General features: G+C 40.1%; 1 long non-coding RNA gene across 1 annotated transcript; it reads right to left on the minus strand.

The window, feature by feature from the left end:
- Nucleotides 1-11,336: 11,336 nt before the first annotated feature.
- On the minus strand, nt 11,337-18,138 carry LOC117069596. Its single transcript, XR_004431594.1, has 3 exons — nt 17,892-18,138; nt 15,680-15,748; nt 11,337-11,588 (listed from the first exon to the last, which is right to left on the minus strand). It is a non-coding gene; the product is annotated as an uncharacterized LOC117069596 (long non-coding RNA).

Genomic DNA, 18,138 nt, shown 5'->3' on the forward strand with positions numbered 1-18,138 from the left:
TGCTATCTCAGAGTGGCAGAGGTGAAAGAAAATCCACTTATAAGTGGACCAAGCAGTTCAAACCTGTGCTGTTCCGGGGTCAGCTGTATTAATTACTCACCAAATATTCATTATCTTGTTTATTTACTTCTTTCTAACAAAACCTCATTTTATTCTGGGAGGCAACACATATAGCTAAAGTTCTGCATTTCCCAGTCTCCCCTGCAGTTAAGAGTAGGTAATGAGAGGCAAATGAAAATCATCTAGTGGGGCTTCATGGAAAGTATCTTAAAGATCACTGAGCTAGTGAAAGAGGAAGTCCTTTTATCCTTCCCCTTTCTTTCTCCTTCCCTCTTCCTGGAATATTTTGGCGGAATTGTGAATTAACACTTACTGTCTATTGCAACTCCCTTCTAGAGTGTCTTCTTATGTTTCAAAGACTGAAAAGCTAAAAATGACTTTCCCCAGATTTCATTGCAGCTATGCTTTTATATGTGGTGAATGCTTGACCCCACAGGTACACAAGTGATGATTTGGAAGGTAGATGTAAAGTAAAAAGGAGAGGTGTTGCTTCTGTTGTTCCTTCTGGCAAGCCCCACTGGGCAGGCATTCAGTTATGCTGGGAAGAAGAATTTGCTGAGGTCTTCATTTCTGGTCACTGAAGTCATGGGTGCAGACCGAAGCAGAAACAGCTTGGTTCTGAAGACAGCATCTGTGGTATGAGATTCTCAATCATTACAGTTTTGGGATTGTGTGGCTTCCTGGGATTGCAGCTCCCTCACTGTGCAGGAGCTCTGAGGTTCTGGACCCAGCAAGTGGAGTGACAGCATTCCAATCAGAAAAGGAGCTTCTTGGTCATAAGAAGGGACAAGAAGGGACAGTAGCTACCTTGGTGACCCCGCTCTTTCAGGTGACTTTGGGTATTAGTCCCAAAATATTAACACAGAGTTTGTGTTTCTGCCTTGTCTAGGATTCTAGAAGCTCTTTAGTACAGGAATAGAGCCATTTGTGTGTCAAGTAGCTGGAGCAGATTCAGTTCTCTGCAGTTGAAAACTGATGGAGGACATGTGATGTGATAGGGAGAACTTGAGCAGCTATCCCTGATCACGAGGCATCTGCAGAAATGAAGCCTACATCTAAGATGGTGGAAAAGAAAGGGAAAATTATTCTCAGTGTTGTCACGACCACGTTAGTCCTTCACTGCCTGTCTCTTTTTTATGTCACATTTCCTTAATTTAAGTTACTGTTACTACAGGTGTCTGCTTCTTGCAATCAAATGAAATTCCTATTTGTATAACATTCATTCTAGTTATTTTTCTGTTGGTATTATTAATCAGGCCTTTTTCCTGCCATTTTTCCTATTGCTTATTACCAAGAAAGAAAACACTCATTAGTCTTTATTTATTGTTATATCCTTCAACATAACAGAGTTCTTCTATTCATACTAATAATTTTACAGTGAATTCCTTTAGACCATGTTTATTTAATATCTGTCAGGAAAGTGAAGGGGAAAGCTAAAATCCAGGATAATTAGATGACCCAATATTTTTAATTTCATGTGTAAATCTGGCAGAAATAGCCTTTGATTTTTATGTAACATTACATCTATTTCATTATGTAAAATATACCCAAAAGGTTATGTGTTATTTTTAATAAAAACAATTCAACATTGTTTATAAGACATACTCAATATATGTAAACTATTGCTTTTGGTTACAGCTATTCTACTAAATTAGTAAAACAAAAATATTTCCCAACTACTCTTGTCAAACTGTAGATGGTTCAACTTCCAAAGGATTAATAAGTGTATGTTTCACTTCTCTCAGTAAACAGAATGACTGTAAAACTGATTATTAAAAAATTTCATAATAAGATAAACATGTTATTTATTTATTTTTAGAGATGGGCTCTAGCTCTGTCACCCAGGCTGGAGTGCAATGGTGTGATCATAGCTCACTTCCCACCTCAGCCTCCCAACAAAACTGGGACTACAAGTATGTACCACTACACCTAGATAATATTTTTAATTTTGTGTAGAAATGGGGATCTCGCTATGTTGTCCAGACTGGCCTCAAGGTGAACACTTTAAATGCATATTTTCCCTCTTTGGACAAAATGGTATGGATGGAGAGGCAGGAAAACTGATCACCACCTATTCAATCATACTAGGTTCTGTTCCTTCAAGATATTACCAGCTTCTCTCAGTCCCAACTTTTTAATAAGGAGATTTACATTAGCTCTAAATTCTATGATTCCTGTATACACATTGAATGTATAAGTTTATGGAAAAACATACGACGTTTTTTTGAATAAAAGATTCACAAATTCAAAAGGAAAATACTAAAATAATTTGTTTTTAAATTCCACTAAATTATACTTCTTCCTTCAATTTTAAGGTCAATTTTTTTTAACTTGGAAGTTTCTGAAATGAAAGTACACCTTACAATAAAAATATGAGCTTAATGTGGTGTTTTTTTTCTCTCTACCCTGCCCTCCTGCTTCATCAGTAGTAAATCTTACATTTGATGGCATCTGAAACTCTAGAAAAAAAATTAAAAAGCAAACTATGCACAGGGTCTCGTTTCCATATGAACCTAAATTGAGATTTTGTACCTATCTGTGCATGGGGTCGGGGCTTACATGTGTCTATAGCAACTGATCTACATAGAAGTGGGGGTGTTGAGAGAAGCTGTCTAGAGGAATTTGTTAGCCAGATGCCTATAAACAGGGTCATAAAATCAGTGAGCCATGAGATACGCAGCTTAGATGTCCAGGTGAGGAGCTGAAACACAGGGTTTGGGAGAACAGCTTTTGCCCTACCTCTAAGTTAGACACATCACTGTGCTGGGCCCATCTCCACTATTTAGTGATCTCAGGAACTGACAAAGCACCAGAAGGAACTAGATGCCCAGAAAACATGGTCATCAGTGGATGCTCACAGGGGATGACGGTTCCTGGCAGAATCAGAGCAGCACCCTAAAAAGGGCAGATTTTTCTGTGTGATAAAATCTCAGGGAACCCAGATAAAATTAGAGTGACTTTGAGGCTGAGGTCCTGCAAAGAGGTATTATGAGCCCATGAAACGTAAGTGTTAATATTAACGTGACTTCATCTAAACCTACAGGCTAGGGAAATGTTTTGGAAGAGTAATATAAATACATACATACATACACACACACTCACGTATATAGTTCTACACATTTATAAACTTGCATCTTTATTTCTCTTTTGCTCACTCTCTACACACACACACACACACACACACACACACACACACACACACAAATCCCTACTTACCTTGCAGAAATTAGGAAAGAAATCAGTCAACAGCCTTTGTCTAGTTTTTCATTTGAAACACCCCTGTCAGTGTTAATTTCAAGGCATTTCTCAACTCAAAGGGAGGCCTGGGGCTGAGTTTTGAGTACAAGCCTAGAGAGTGATAAATCACTCTACAGAAGAAAATGGGATGAATGGGGTGGGAGCTCAGAAGGAGGAGGCAGAAGGGAAAGAATGAGCAAGCAGCATGAAAGAGGGGCCCAGGGAATGTGGGAAACAAGGATATAAATATTCAGTTATAAGTTGCTTGGAACACAAGTTGATCCTTCCCTTTTCAATAACCAAATTTGTCACTCATCAGCTACACAAGTTGTTGTTGTTTAGAAATTAGGAAAGGAGTTGAATTTCACTTGATACTAAAGTGTAAATTTTTTTAAAGGTGTGAAAAACAATTCAGAAGAATCAGAAATTTAGGGCTAGAGGTGACCATGAGATTGCAAGGCCGTGGTATCCACAAACATTTTGGAAAGGGCATTGGGCTTTTATAAGGCGAGAGGATGGGCCATCTTATTCAGATCTGTAGGGAAAAGGAGACCTTTTTGGAGAGAGATGGATGTAGGTGGAGGTGGAGGTAGGGCAACCATATAATCTGGTTTTCCTAGAATAATTTCAGTTTGTCTCTGTCGTCCTCAGGTCTTGTCTATTTTTGTGTTTGCCTAGACTTTGTTTTCTGGTAAACATTAACAGTTTAACTGATTAACAGTTACAGCAACATAGGCTGGGTGGACTTAATAGATTTTTCACTTTGTATCTTCACCTTCACTCATGGCTTCTAGTATGTGGGACACACCTGCAAATAATTAAATCTACATATTTTTCCAGATGCAACAAACTTGAACCTTTAGGATCAATTGAAGATTCTATTTTAAGAAGACTGTACCTGAAGACAAGTTATTACCATGTGCCATTCTGCACACAGTGTATTTACATATCACTCTGAAGCATGATTTGTCATTCAGATCAAACAAAATAATCACATTTAGATTATTTAGACACTTCTGAAATAATTTTTCTTACTTTTATTCTAACTTTTCTTGGGCCTATAAAAAAGTAAAGCAAAACCTGTTAATGTGTTAATACCATTAATAGAAGAAGACCTTTGCAAGCATGAGATGCTTCAAATAGAAAATGAGTTGGGATGAGTCCTTAAGTGGTTCAATTTTCCACCTAACTTATGAAATTGTAACAAAGCTTTTTGAAATGCATCCTATCAAAAGTGAATCCTTTTAAATTCTTGTACATGCATTGTAAAGTCAATTTTAAAGTTAAACATTGATGGAAAAGTTGTTTGTTTTTGAGATAATACTACAAGTACAAATTTTGGTGATGAAAAGCATTATTAAAAATATTGTTCTAAATTAAGGTACCAATGGACAGAAATATTCTTGAATTGGTTGTGATTAAAGTAATGCATAATCATTTCAAAATAAGTGGTGATATTCTATCCATCAAAAATAAGATGGAGTTGACAAAGTTTATATATACAGTTGTCTCTTAGTATCCACAGATGATTGGTTCCAGGATCCCCTGCAGATACCAAAATCTACAGACGCTTAAGTCATTTATATAAAATGCCCTAACATTTGAGTATAATCTATGTGTATCCTCCCATATATACTTAAATCATCTGCAGATTACTTTCATATGCGATACAATGCAAATAGTTATTGCACTGTATTGTTTTAAATTTATGTTTTTATTGTTGCATTGTTATTTATTATTATTATTTCTGAATATTTCTGATCTGCTGCTGGTTGAATCCATGGATGTGGAGTCTGCTGCTAGGAAGGGTCAACTGTATCATACATATACTCAGGGTAAATAAACTACATAATTTAGAGGATGAGATGATGATGAATTGAAAAATATTTCATCATTGTAGTTGTGCTTTTGCTCTTTGATTCTCATCATAAGTCAGATTTTAGAAATGTTTGAACCATTAGAGATCTATTTTTTAAACCAAACTAGGTAATCTAAAATATTAGGAAGCATATTGTAAATGAGTTCCTTAAATTTTTTATTTATTTATTTATTTATTTATTGAGACAGAGTCTCCTTCTGACATCCAGGCTGGAGTGCAGTGGTGCAATTATGACTTACTGCAGTCTTGACCTCCTGGGCTCAAGCGATCCTCCTACCTCAGCCCCAGAGTAACTGGGAATTCAGGCATGTACCACCATGTCTGGGTAATTTTTGTATTTTTTGTAGAAATGGGGTTTTGCCATGTTATTCAGGCAGGTCTGGAACTCCTGAGCTCAAGCAATCCTCCCGTCTCAGCCTACCAAAGTGCTGGGGTTACAGGCATGAGCCACCACACCCGTCTGAGTTCCTTAATTTTGTTTGCATTTTTATTGAGGCTTACAACTTGCTCATTAGGTTCACTTCAGGTGACCATGCTATGCCTACCAGTCCAATAAGCTGTTAAGCCCTAAGCTATGCCCAGTCCCAACCAGTTCCTCATCTTGCAGACCTTCTTTAAAACTGTCCAGCCCAGGTTCTAAACTTCAATGAGTATTCTCCCATAATTTCTCCTGTTTGAGATACCACTAGGACTATTGTGGTGACATTCATTCGCTGTCACTGCACGAGGTCTAATATCCTCAACTTTACCTGATCAGCAGGTTTCATTCATCACCGCAGGTCAAACCTGCCTTTCTTTTATTGTACTGACTTTATCTCCCTCCACCTGGTCTAGTGTCATCAGTTTGGCTTGCATGTTTTTACTTCTTTTATGAAAAGCATTTTTCCTCAAAATTAGCTTCACTGCTTTTCCCACTGCTCTGCAATATCGATCATACTGCCAACAGAGTTTTCTTTCATCTTTATCATTTCTAGGGCAGATGAAGGGCTTTATTTAAAGAAACGGGCTTAGGATCTACTAGAGAATGAAGTCAGGGAAGCGCAGAACTCTTTGACTTTCCTTCCTTCCTTCCTTCCTCCCTCCCTCCCTCCGTCCCTCCCTCCCTCCCTTCCTTCCTTCCTTCCTTCTTTTCTTTCTTTCTCTCTCTTTCTTCTTTCTTCTCCTTTCTTCCTCTCTCTCTTTCTTCTTCCTTCCTTCCTCCCTCCCTCCCTCCTTTCTCTTTATTTCTTCCTCCCTTCCCTTCCCGTCTTCCTTCGTTCTTGAAACAGAATCTCACTCTGTCACCCAGGCTTAAGTGCCGTGGCGCATTCTCGGCTCACTGCAACCTCTTTCCGCGGGGTTCAAGCGATTCTCTTGCCTCAGCCTCCTGAGTAGCTGGGACTACAGGCACACACCACTATGCCTGGCTAATTTTTGTATTTTTAGTAGAGATGGGGTTTCCTCATGTTGGCCAGACTGGTTTTGAACGCCTGACTTCAAGTAATCCACCCACCTTGGCCTCCCAGAATGCTGGGGTTACAGGCATAAGCCGCCATGCCCAGCCTCTTTGGCCTTTATTTATGTTTTGTCTCCTTACTGTGCTGTCCCTGCTGCATAACTTAGATTGAGAGTAACTGTCATGAGTCCTGCCAAAGTGGTTCTTCTCAAACTTTAGTAAGAGAATCGCTGGGAGGTCTTGTTAAAACAAATTCCTGGAACTTTTCTTAAGACTCAGATGTGGTATTTCTAGCAGGGAGCCTAAGAATGTGGATTTCTAATGGTCTCCCAGGTAATGCTGATGTTGCTGGTCTGGAAACCACATTGACCATGTTAGAGTCAAAGTAGCACTGACTCTAATGAATTTCCAAGTAAGTTAAAACAACAGAGAGTGTCTGGTCCTTCTTCCTCTGGAATCAATGCTTAAGCAATACAGTAACATTAAAAAGACAAAAGATTAGCAGATTAATCCCATCTATGAATGCAATAATTAACTACACTTTATATCCTGTAATCAGGATCCCAGGAGTACCTGGGTGTTATTCTGTAGAATAAGATAGGAATGGTATTTCCCAAAGTTGCATAATGATGGCATATCGCTGTGTTAAGGCCTGAAATTCAGGCTCCATATTGTGTGCTGCCTTGACATCTGGTAAAATTGAGAGGGCCTTGAATGGCCTAATAGCAAGTTCTTCTCCCTACTCTGTTCCCATGGATAAGGTATTCTAGCTAAACAGACCTCCTTAACAAAGGAAACAGGCATAGTTCCTACTGATCCTTTAGTAGCAGGTTTTGGTTCTCCACCAGCCCACAGAATGATGCAAACAAGCCAGTCTCATCCTCCCGTGGGAAATGGAGGTCACTCTACCCTTTTGATACCACAAATCCTGCCTCCTCCAGCCCCTTATTCCCTCTGCTCCTGAGTGTGGCCCCTGTGTGACTGTGTGATGTGTGTGCCCTCCTCTCCCAGGCTGAGTCTACCTGACTAATTACCTGCTGTGTGTCTCAACTGTGGGGTGTGGGGTGTCATGTGTTCCACCATCCTCATAACCCTGGGACGAAAATCCCCTCTCACCAACAAGGTGAAGAGGGAGTGTCTCAAACATGTATTCCCTATGACAAGTAAGTTTCCCTAAAAGGGATGAAATAATCTGATTCTAGGGTTTTGAAGTAAAAGCAAACACAAAAGTCCTGCACCACACTGGTATTTAATTATACCCAACAAACTCCAAATCCAATATTAAAAACAGGTGGGGCTGGGCACAGTGACTCACGCCTGTAATCCCAACACTCTGGGAGGCTGAGATGAGCATATCACGAGGTCAGGAGCTCAAGACCAGCCTGGCCAGCATGGTGAAACCCCATCTCTACTAAAAATGCAAAAACAACAACAAAAAAATTAGCTGGGCATGGCGGCGTGTGCCTGTAATCCCAGCTACTTGAGAGGCTGAGGCAGCAGAATTGCTTGAACCTGGGAGGCGGAGGTTGCGGTGAGCCAAGATCACACCACTATACTCTAGCCTGGGCAACAGAGTGAGACTGTCTCAAAAAAACAAAAAAAAAAAAAACAAAAAAAAAAAAAACAGGCAATAGTCTTGAATGTAAATACCACAGTTTCAAGCATTGGGAATCAATTAACTATTTTCATCACATTTTAAAAAGAGAACATATTCATAATGACAGGCTTTCAAACCAGGCAAAGAAGTAAAGTCTTTTGGTGTAACATGGACTTCTGTGACATATCAATGCAGGTGACCTGTCTTGATGAGAGACCAGATGGACACAGCAGGTCCCAGTGTCCCTCTCACCACTCCTCTTGTTCACTGCCCCAGCTCCTCCTGAATCTCCAACTTCTTCTGCATCCCACCTGCCTAAACACAGTCCTGATGGCACTAAATCTTTAGGAGTAAGAACTAATGTGAGAAATAAGCCATAGGCAATGCAGATTTCAATTATCCTTGCTGCACATTATCCTTTTCACTGTAGTTACTTGTAACTGGAAGTGATGCTTTCTCAGACAAATATAAACAATGCACACATTGAGGAAGCAGGTTCCAGATTCCCCCACAGTTGGCCCCCAGCAGTCCTGACCTATCTGTCAGTGCAAGTGATGACTAAGGTTATGAAGACTAAGGCATGTATATACACTGCATCCATATTGGAGATTACTGACTCTGAAATAAAAAGCAACATGATGTCTGTCCCCTGATGTGCCTTTTGGAAGCTTAGATGCTATGTTAGTCCATTTGCATTGCTATAAAGGAATAGCCGAGGTTGGGTGATTTATAAAGAAAAGAGGTTTATTTTGGCTCACAGTTCTACAGGCAATACGAGAAGCATGATGCCAGCATCTGCTCCTGGGGAGACCTCAGGGAGCTTATAATCATGGTGAAAGGCTAGTGAAGGGCTAGTGTATCATATGGTGAGAGTGGTAACAAGAGAGAGGGCAAGAAGTGCTAGGCTTTTTAAACAAGATCTTTGTGGACACTTTACAATGTGGAGGATGCCAAGCCATTCATGGGGGAGAATGCCCACCTCCATGACCCAAACACCTCCTACCAGGCTCCACCTACAACACTGGAGATCACATTTCAACATGATATTTGGAGGAGACATGTGTCTAAACCATATCAGATGTATTCACTGAACATGGGCCACAGCACTGAGCAGCCACAGGAACTCATGAGCTGACCTTCTCCCTCACCTTCTTGGTGTTGCCCAAGGCTCAGAGAGTCCTGGGAGCTGTTTCCTAATTGACCTCCAGCAATTGTTTATAAATGGACCAGAAATATGCGCGAGACTCCTCAGGAAATGATCAACTTGGTAGGAGCCTGGATAAAATCCCTTCAGTGCAACTGTTCTCCCCCTGAGATATGGAAACATCGCCTAAGGGTTAAACCCCAGCTCTCTACTAAATTCATATTGCTAATGGTTCCAGCCCTAGAAAGTGTTTCCTGTCAGTATTACAGAGGACAGATTTAAAATGCAGATTCCTGGGTGTCACATCAGACCTAGCAAGATTTTGGGGTAGACCAGGGAACAAGATGTAGCATCAGCCTCCAATGGGGACAGACAAGGAAAGGTCGGTTACAAAGAAGGGTAAGCACTGCAATGACAGGCTGAGAGACAGAGCACCCCTGGGAGCACGTGGTGGGCACTTTGCCTACGTGCTGGCACGGGAAAGGCTTCCAGAGGAAGGAATATTTACGCTGAGGCTGAATGATGTTTAGGTATTGATTCAGATGTGTCCAAGTTCCCAGAAGAGGGAACAGAGTGGAGTAAAGACCTAGAGGTGACAGAAACAAGGCATCTCCCTGTCGATAAGGTAACACCATCTTTAACTCCTCCCAAAATAGAAATCATCACCCCCCAACCTGTTCCTCAACTTGTGCTTGTAAAAAAATGCAGGGCAACCAGTAGTAAAATAAAAAGAATTAGGATGTATACCTTAAAAACCACAGAAGAGACAAAAACTAAAACTGAAAAAGAATTTGAGCATTTAGCAAAGTCAAGAAGTAGACAAAAGGAAGAAACATAAGATCTCAGAATGAAAACATAAAGAGATGGCAAAAATAACACCAAATACATCAAGAATGATGAGAGAGAGGTTAACAGACAAGTTCTTTTAGCATGGATAAAAATTTAAATCCTGCTATAAGCTGTTTATGGAGATATACACGCAGTAAATGACACAAAGCTTGAAAGTAAAGAGGTTTGTTTAAAAAATACCAAACAAACATAAACAAATTTTTAAAAGCAGAGGAACTCATTAGGCAAAGCAAAATTCAAGCAAACCAGATTTAAAAGGCAAAGAGGAACACTTTATACTGATAATGGAGCAGTGAAAAGCATGCCTAGCTTGACAAGCTCTATTTTGCTTCTAAGCTCTCCACAGTGATACATTTTAGGTTAACTGCTTTTGCTTGTCTCTGCATGTAGGCTGAGCTAACTATGGGAGGAATTTAGTTTATAGTTTAGTGTTAAAGCAAGAATGATAATAGTCTCTTCCCAAAACTAACTCTTGAAGAAATAAGGAGGGTGTACACACAAGGAAAGATGTTACCTGACCAAGGGCAAAGAAGCTTCACAAGCCCTGCTTTGACACCCACCACTATCTGGATGTCTGCAATCATTGGTCACCTCTTTTTCCCAAGTCCTTCCCTTTTTCCTTTCCCCTAACATGAAAGGAGCCTAAAATTCTGTTAACCTAAGATGGTTAAGATGGATGGTTCTTTAGGACACGATTCCACCATCTTCTCAGTTTTCTGGTTCTCCAAAATAAAGTCAATTTCCTTGCTCCAACACCTTGTCTCTTGACTTATAGACTGTCAGGTGGCAAGCAGTTCAGGCTTTGGACTCAACTACGATGAAAGAAGCATTATTACACCAAGAAGTCAATGAACAGCAATGAACCCGGAAGCATCAAAAACCTTGAATCAAAACATGTGAAGCAAAACTATTAGCAATCAGGAATTCTACAAAGCTGTAATTAAGGTGGGAAATGTTTAAAAATCTCTCTCTAAATTAGACAAATCAGTAAACAAAATTAAATAAGTTTGAGGAAATGGTAAGCTTAATTTAGAGCTAGTTACCATGAATTGAAAGTTTATTTTAAATCAATTTCTGCTCAACAAGTATCGATCCAAAAATGAGCAAAATACTTGAGTAGATATTTTAAAAGAAGATATACAAGCAGTCAATAAGCACATTTAAAAAATGTTCAATATCATTAGTCATTAGAGAAACACAAATCAAAACAACAACGAGATAAAACTTCACACCTACTAAGTTGGCTATAATTTTTTAAAATCAGTGAATAACATGTTGAGAATGGTGTGGTTGTGCTGTTTCTCTGCAATAAAGTCACCTTCCTTGGCCTGATACTTTTTCGCTCCACTTGCTGTCATGTGGCAAGAGGTATGAGCTTTGGACTCAACTGCAACAAAAAATACATTATTACACCAAGAAATCAAAACAACAATGAACCCTGTAGCATCAAAAACCTCTCGTCGAAACATGTAATCTATTCATCTGCATTGTATCTCAATTATTCCAAGGTGCCAGGGTGCTACCATTTCCTAAATTCTTAGGACCTATGAAAATTTGCATGAGGGACAAGGAAATTAGCTTTCATTTCATGCCAAGCACAACAATGAATGATTTATGATACATCTTCAAACCCGTTACTGTTAGGAATTCTTACCTTATTTCGAGATGAGGAAACACACAAAGAAGTTGAATGAGTTGCCTGAGGACTCACACCTAGTTAGCAAGTGCCAGAGTCAGGGTTGTATCCAGCCTTCCCTGACTCCATGTTCAGGCTTTTCTAACCACATCAGGTGGCTGCCCTTGGCCCAGGGGGAAGTCAAGGAGATAATTAGAATGCATATATAATCTGTGTATTAGAGTTGATGCATAGATGATAATAGGAGTAATCATCCTGTTAAGAATAGAAAGAAGAGGAGGAAGAGGAAGAGGAGGAAGAAGGTGGCAACATCTTACATCTAGCCCTACCCTCTGAGATAGAACAAGTGTTGTCCTCATTTTACAGTTGGAAAAATGAAGATTTACAGAATTCAAATAACTTGGCAAGACCTCACAGCCAGAAAGCAGGAGGTCCGCAATAACATATTTTGATAATATAAAAAAAAGACAATATTTGGAACTGCCTTAGAGCTTATAACAAACATATCAGTATTATATTTTTCTTTGTTTTATCGAAGAGTCCAGAAACTCTGAAGTGGCTTTGGCACTGTTTTACTGGGTCACTTATCTAGATGCCCATTGCAAAATGGAACAGAAGGCCTGCCTAACCTTCAGGTCTATGAAGGCCTTAGAATCAAGACAAACTTGAACAGTAGCTCTGGACTTTTCATTCCTTTCCAAATGTGTGGTAAAAGATCTCACTATCTTGACACAGTGATTTGAGATTAATAGTGACAATAGCTACATTTATAAAGACTGCTGCTGTGATTGGCTCCCACCTGGCTGTTTAACAAGCGGTATCTAACCTACTTGTCAGCTCAGTCCTTCAAGAGAGATGTGGCTGAGGCTGCAAGAGCCTTCCAGAATCTGTGTTCTCACATCTGGGCATGGAACTGGACAACTTTTCCAGCCCCTTTGCTTCTAAGTGTGGCCATAAAATGAAGTCTCAACAATGGAACACACCCAGGAGTGGTATGTCACCTCTGAACTAAGGTGGTGAGACTGGTGAACTTTCTTTACATTCTGTCTCTTTCCAGTCACCTTTCCCCATCTATGGGCTGAATTCAGGGAATGATATGGTTGTAGAAAGTGGTGGAGATATACAATGGAAAGTCTCTGAACCCTCAAATCACAATACAGAACTGAGCCCTTCCCCACAATTTATATTGAAATATAAGATGAGAAATAAACTTTCATTGTGTTAAGCCACTGAGACTTAATGGTGTTTTGTTACATCAGGTAGAAGTATTGACAACCATGGCATTAAGTATTATTATACCCATCTTGCACATTTGATAGTTGACATTTGTTGAGCATTCATTATGTGTTGTATACTCTAATTTAATCTATTACTATCCCTATTTTACAGATAAGGAAATAAAGGTGCCAAGGAGTTACTTGAACTGCTACTTCCCAGCTAGTATGTGATGATGCCATGGTGCAACTCCAGGTTTGAATCTTCCAGTTCATGTGACCCCAGAAGTGGGCTTTACAGAAGGACAAGTTCAATTTGCAAATGGAGTGCTTGAGTGTCTTTTGTGGTTTCTTATCAGCCATAACCATCCACTGCATCACAATAAGTGCCTTTTGATTCTTAAGCTTGATGAGTTAAGCTTATGGTACAATTTTAACCACCAGAAATGGGAATAGTAACTCTTAGTCAGCTGTTGGACAGACAGAAGTCCAGGGAGATTGCCAACAACCTTGGCCTCAGGATAGAACTCACCACTCCATTATTTTACCCCACCTCTTGGCTCTACCACCTGGTAAACTCACAAATAACGGAATAAATGAAAAATATCATAGCCTGGAAGATATGACAGCTGTGAATTTCACAAGGCTGTCATAACAGTGAAGAAAGTACAACTGGATCTTTCTAAAAAATTTATTCTACTGAAGGTGCTGTAGCAACCATTGTCTTCCCCTGGCTTATTTTTGCAGGAGTGTAAAGCAGCTGGAAACAGACAGAGATGTAGCGAGTCATATCTGCTGCAAGAGAGAGGGCAGACCTGTTGCCTCTTCTCTACAGCAGTAGCCTCATATTGTAGCTACTTCTGAGGTCATACCCCTCCTCCCGTTATCATCAATTCATCTTCGGTGTGAAATGACTATTAATCAATTCTGGACTACTAAAACATGTTTTGGTTAATGTTGAACATTATAATAACTTTAAAAACCATTGACATGGCCGGGCAAGGTGGCTCACACCTGTAATCCTAGCACTTTGGGAGGCCAAGGTGGGTGGATCATGAGGTCAGGAGTTCGAGACCAGCCTGGCCACCATGGTGAAACACCATCTCTATTAAAAATTTAAAAATGAGTCAAGCATGGTGGTTTGTGCCTGTAGTCCCAGCTACTCCAGAGGCTGAGGCAGGAGAATCGCTTGAACCCAGGAGGCGGAGATTGCAGTGAGCTGAGATCGTGCCACTGCATTCCAGCCTGGGCAACAGAGTGAGACTCCATTTCAAAAAATAAAATAAAATAATAAAAACCATTGACTCTGGTTAGAAAGAAAAATTCAACAAATGGAGTTCTGCCACTTACGAGTAGTATGTTCTGTTCCAAACTCATAAACTCCAACCTCATCTTTTCTTAGTGAAATTAAGTCATTGGTGTAGATGTCCAAGGTTGCCTGGTATCCAGTATGTGGATCTACACTTGAATGCAAATGGAGGAGATGAGAGAAAACTGTAATGGGGTGGTGGAGGGAGAGCAGGAGCACAGTAGAGGGAGAGGCAGTGTGAGATGCCATTGTGTACTTCCCATAGAATGCCTGCCTGGAGTTGGTCCTGCTTTTGGTCAACATCTCGGGAACTGCTAAGAGTTCCAGCTGGTTCTGTGATTACATAGTTGTCCTATTTGGGATGCAGGATTTGTGTCACTAATTTTTTTCAAAAGCCCTATAACAATTTGGGAGCCCAGAAGGGAACAAGGCAAGTACAAGTTTGGGTGCTCTCTATGCAAGATTTTCCAGCTGGGATGAAACCTTGACATCAGCCACACAGTTAGTTCTTCCTCACAGGTTCCATACTCTGTGCTATGATGTGTGACTCTGAGATTTACGGATGTATCTTCTCTCCAGGCACTTCCTGGCTTCCTGTGATAACAAATGTAATTAGCTATTTCCCTTCCCTATTAAATTCTGCATATGATCACAGTTATTCTGGTTAAATCAGACTCCAGAGGCCAACATTAATGAAACAAGAATTACGAAATCTGTCTTCATTAAAGGGAAAACAGAATAACTGAGAGAGTCAAGATGGAAAAATAAACAATGTATTGTATGAAGGAGGCTGAAAGAACCAATTGCGTAGATTTTGAAACATTTAGAATTTAAATCAAAGGCACACTCTGTTTTACTGTTTAAAATTTTTTTGGAAAACTGTTTCCACTTCCTCACATAATCCATCTCAAATTTTGAATGTGGTCCATCATCTCATTATTTTGGACTGTAGTGTTTGAGTTTCTGAAATTGTATAAGAAGATCTGAGGGCTTACAGTGTAGGTTGCAGTAACAGAACCATATTCTAGTAGACTCAATTTTTTCTAATTCTACGCTAATGGAATACACGGTACCAAGCCCAGCGTTGTTCTCCTGTATACGAAGTTGCTGTTAGAAAGTCAGTTTTATCTGAGAAGAATAGCTTTAGACCAAAAATTTCTGATGAGAAAAAATACAGCTCATGCATCTTAAAATTGTTTTCAAACTGCATCAGTGACACATACAAATATAAAATGTCACCCATCATATATGCTCCCATCGTATAGCTGCTATCACCACAAAAGTGACTACTTACGAAAACATAAAGGAAGAAAAAATACCTTAACTCCAAGGAAACATCCAATTTAATTTCTTCTATCCCCTGGTCCCTTTTCACTTCTCCATCTTGGCTGTGAATTTTCAGCATTGTCAATGAGTGACATTTTTAATTGGAGGAAAGGGATATTGTATGGATGCACACAAATTAGCAGGAGAGGGCAATTCAATTACAGAGGAGCCAGAATTCTTACTGAGAAATATTGATGACTGTGTCCTGAGGGTTTCCACTTCATCTACAATGTATTGAAACTGAAAACTTGAAGGAAATACAATGAATGTTTTACAGAAAGCCCAATTTGGAAAATAGAAAGGTAGATCAACTGTGGAATGGAAGCTCTATTTAAGTGCTATTTTTGCTCATGAACTAAAGGCATTCTATAATCACTTCCTCAATAATCTTCCTTGTAAGGTAACTTTACTAATCAGTTTAAGGAACAGAAGGTCAAAATTAGCCCTCTTATGCTACTGATTGGCTCTATAACCTTAGAAAGAAAACCATAATTCATTGATCCTCTAATATGCGCCAGGTATTGTACTAGGTGCCATCACTTCGACATGCATTGATTTGATTCTCCCTTCCTGCCAGGCAGAGTAAAGCTCTGGAAATGGGAAGATAAAAAAGTTACAACCCTCTCTCTCAAGAGGCTCACACTCTAGTGACAAACATAACATAGGACACTCAATGCTCTAATGTAGATAGAGTGTAAGCAATATGGGGACCAAAGGAGGGAATGGCTGTGTGTTATCTCATTGAATCCTCCTCAGAGGACTCTTAGCCCAATTTAGCAGACCAGGAAACCAAAACTTACAGGAGTTGTGTAATGTTGGAGAAAAACATTGTTCTGGAGAGAACATTAGGCTCCTTCTACTAAACTAAGGAAGGGAAGCTTTAAACCTCATTTTTTAAAGTGATAGAATACCACCCTCATGCAATGAGTAGGTAGGTAAAAAACTGATAAACATTAATATTTAATGAGTACTTACTAGCTTCCAGACATTGTTCTAAGCACGTTGTATATATTAATTTATTTAATCCTCACACTACCAATTATATTAGGTATCATAATTATCACCCTGATTTTACTAATGAGGAAAATAGGGAAGGGAGATGAAGTAACTTGCTTTCCGGGATACAGCTGGCAAGAAATTGTAACACAAGGATGTGAACCCAGGCAATTTGGCTCTCACGTGCACAGCTGGGGAATGTCAAAATAAGATTGCAGAATTTTCTACATAGGAATACTGTGGGCTGGGGTAGGAGTCCCAGCTTTTTCTGCACCAGGTCCACTCTGGGTATTTAGTCCTGTCTGAACATTACCACAAAAGAAAGACGGGAGAGTTCAAGAACTCACTAGTCAGGAAGGCGGAGGAACCCTATGGAAAAGGGTGCATTTTAGGGAAAGTGTGAATTAGCAGAAGGACGGTGTTCAAATGCAAGGCTGCATGCAAACTTCGAAATGCCTGCTTTCTTGGCTTCTGACTCCCAGCGGAGCTCTACCCTCCTCCCTGGAAGAGAATGGGTGTTACGTCCCAAATGGATGGCCACGGGCTTGTGACCTGGGGAAACTTCTAAGGAGTCCACTTTCAGAGTGCTATGAGTTTGGGGGAGAATCACTACAGTTCTCTCTGAGTGTGATTCCTTGATCTCTCATTATTGTTGGAAATGCACACTTTTCCTCTGCTCTTCCCAAAGGGCCAAAGAAGGGGTTGGCACCTATGAAATATGGATGGTGTCACTATTGAGCTGCCCAGTCCTCAAATCTCCCCAAGTGAATTCATCTTGGCTTGCTCAGGACTTTCCCAGTTTTAGCACAGAAATTCCTACATCCCAAGAAACCCCCAAGTCCTGGGCCAGGTCAGGTCAGTTGGTCACCTGACCTTGCCCAGACTCTACCTAGCATCTTACCAACCCACACCTGTGACTCAGTCTATTAGTATCATCATTTTATACCTTCCTCCTATTGTGCAACCCGCTGAATTTCCTAGTGTTCCAGTTTCACTAGATGTGCCTCCAAACTCTGTATGCAGTCTCCTAGAGGCTCAGTCTGTGGATAAAACATCACATGTGTGCAGGCATGATCCATGATGCACAGAGCTTCTTTCTGTGTGTCATCTTACAGAACTCACCAAGAGCCAGTGCAACAGGCCGGTGGGATGTATAAATATTCTGACTTTACAGTCGAGAAAATTATGACTCAGGTGGAGATGACTTACTGAAGACAACACAGCTAGGATGTGGCAGCATTAGGCCCTCCCTTTTCGAGGTCATGGGCTTAGAACCAACTTCCATTCAAATCCCAGTTTGGTCATTTCGATCCGTATGATTTTCCACAAGTTACATAACTTTTCCATGTCTTCATTTCCTCATCTGAAATTTGGAATGGCAACCCAGAATTTATTAAATGAAATAAAATAATCTGTGCACATGACAAATGCTTAGAAAACAATAGCTTTTGGAATA

Source organism: Trachypithecus francoisi, unplaced genomic scaffold (assembly GCF_009764315.1).
Source record: "Trachypithecus francoisi isolate TF-2019V2 unplaced genomic scaffold, Tfra_2.0 Lachesis_group3, whole genome shotgun sequence".
Classification (NCBI taxonomy): Eukaryota; Metazoa; Chordata; class Mammalia; order Primates; family Cercopithecidae; genus Trachypithecus; species Trachypithecus francoisi.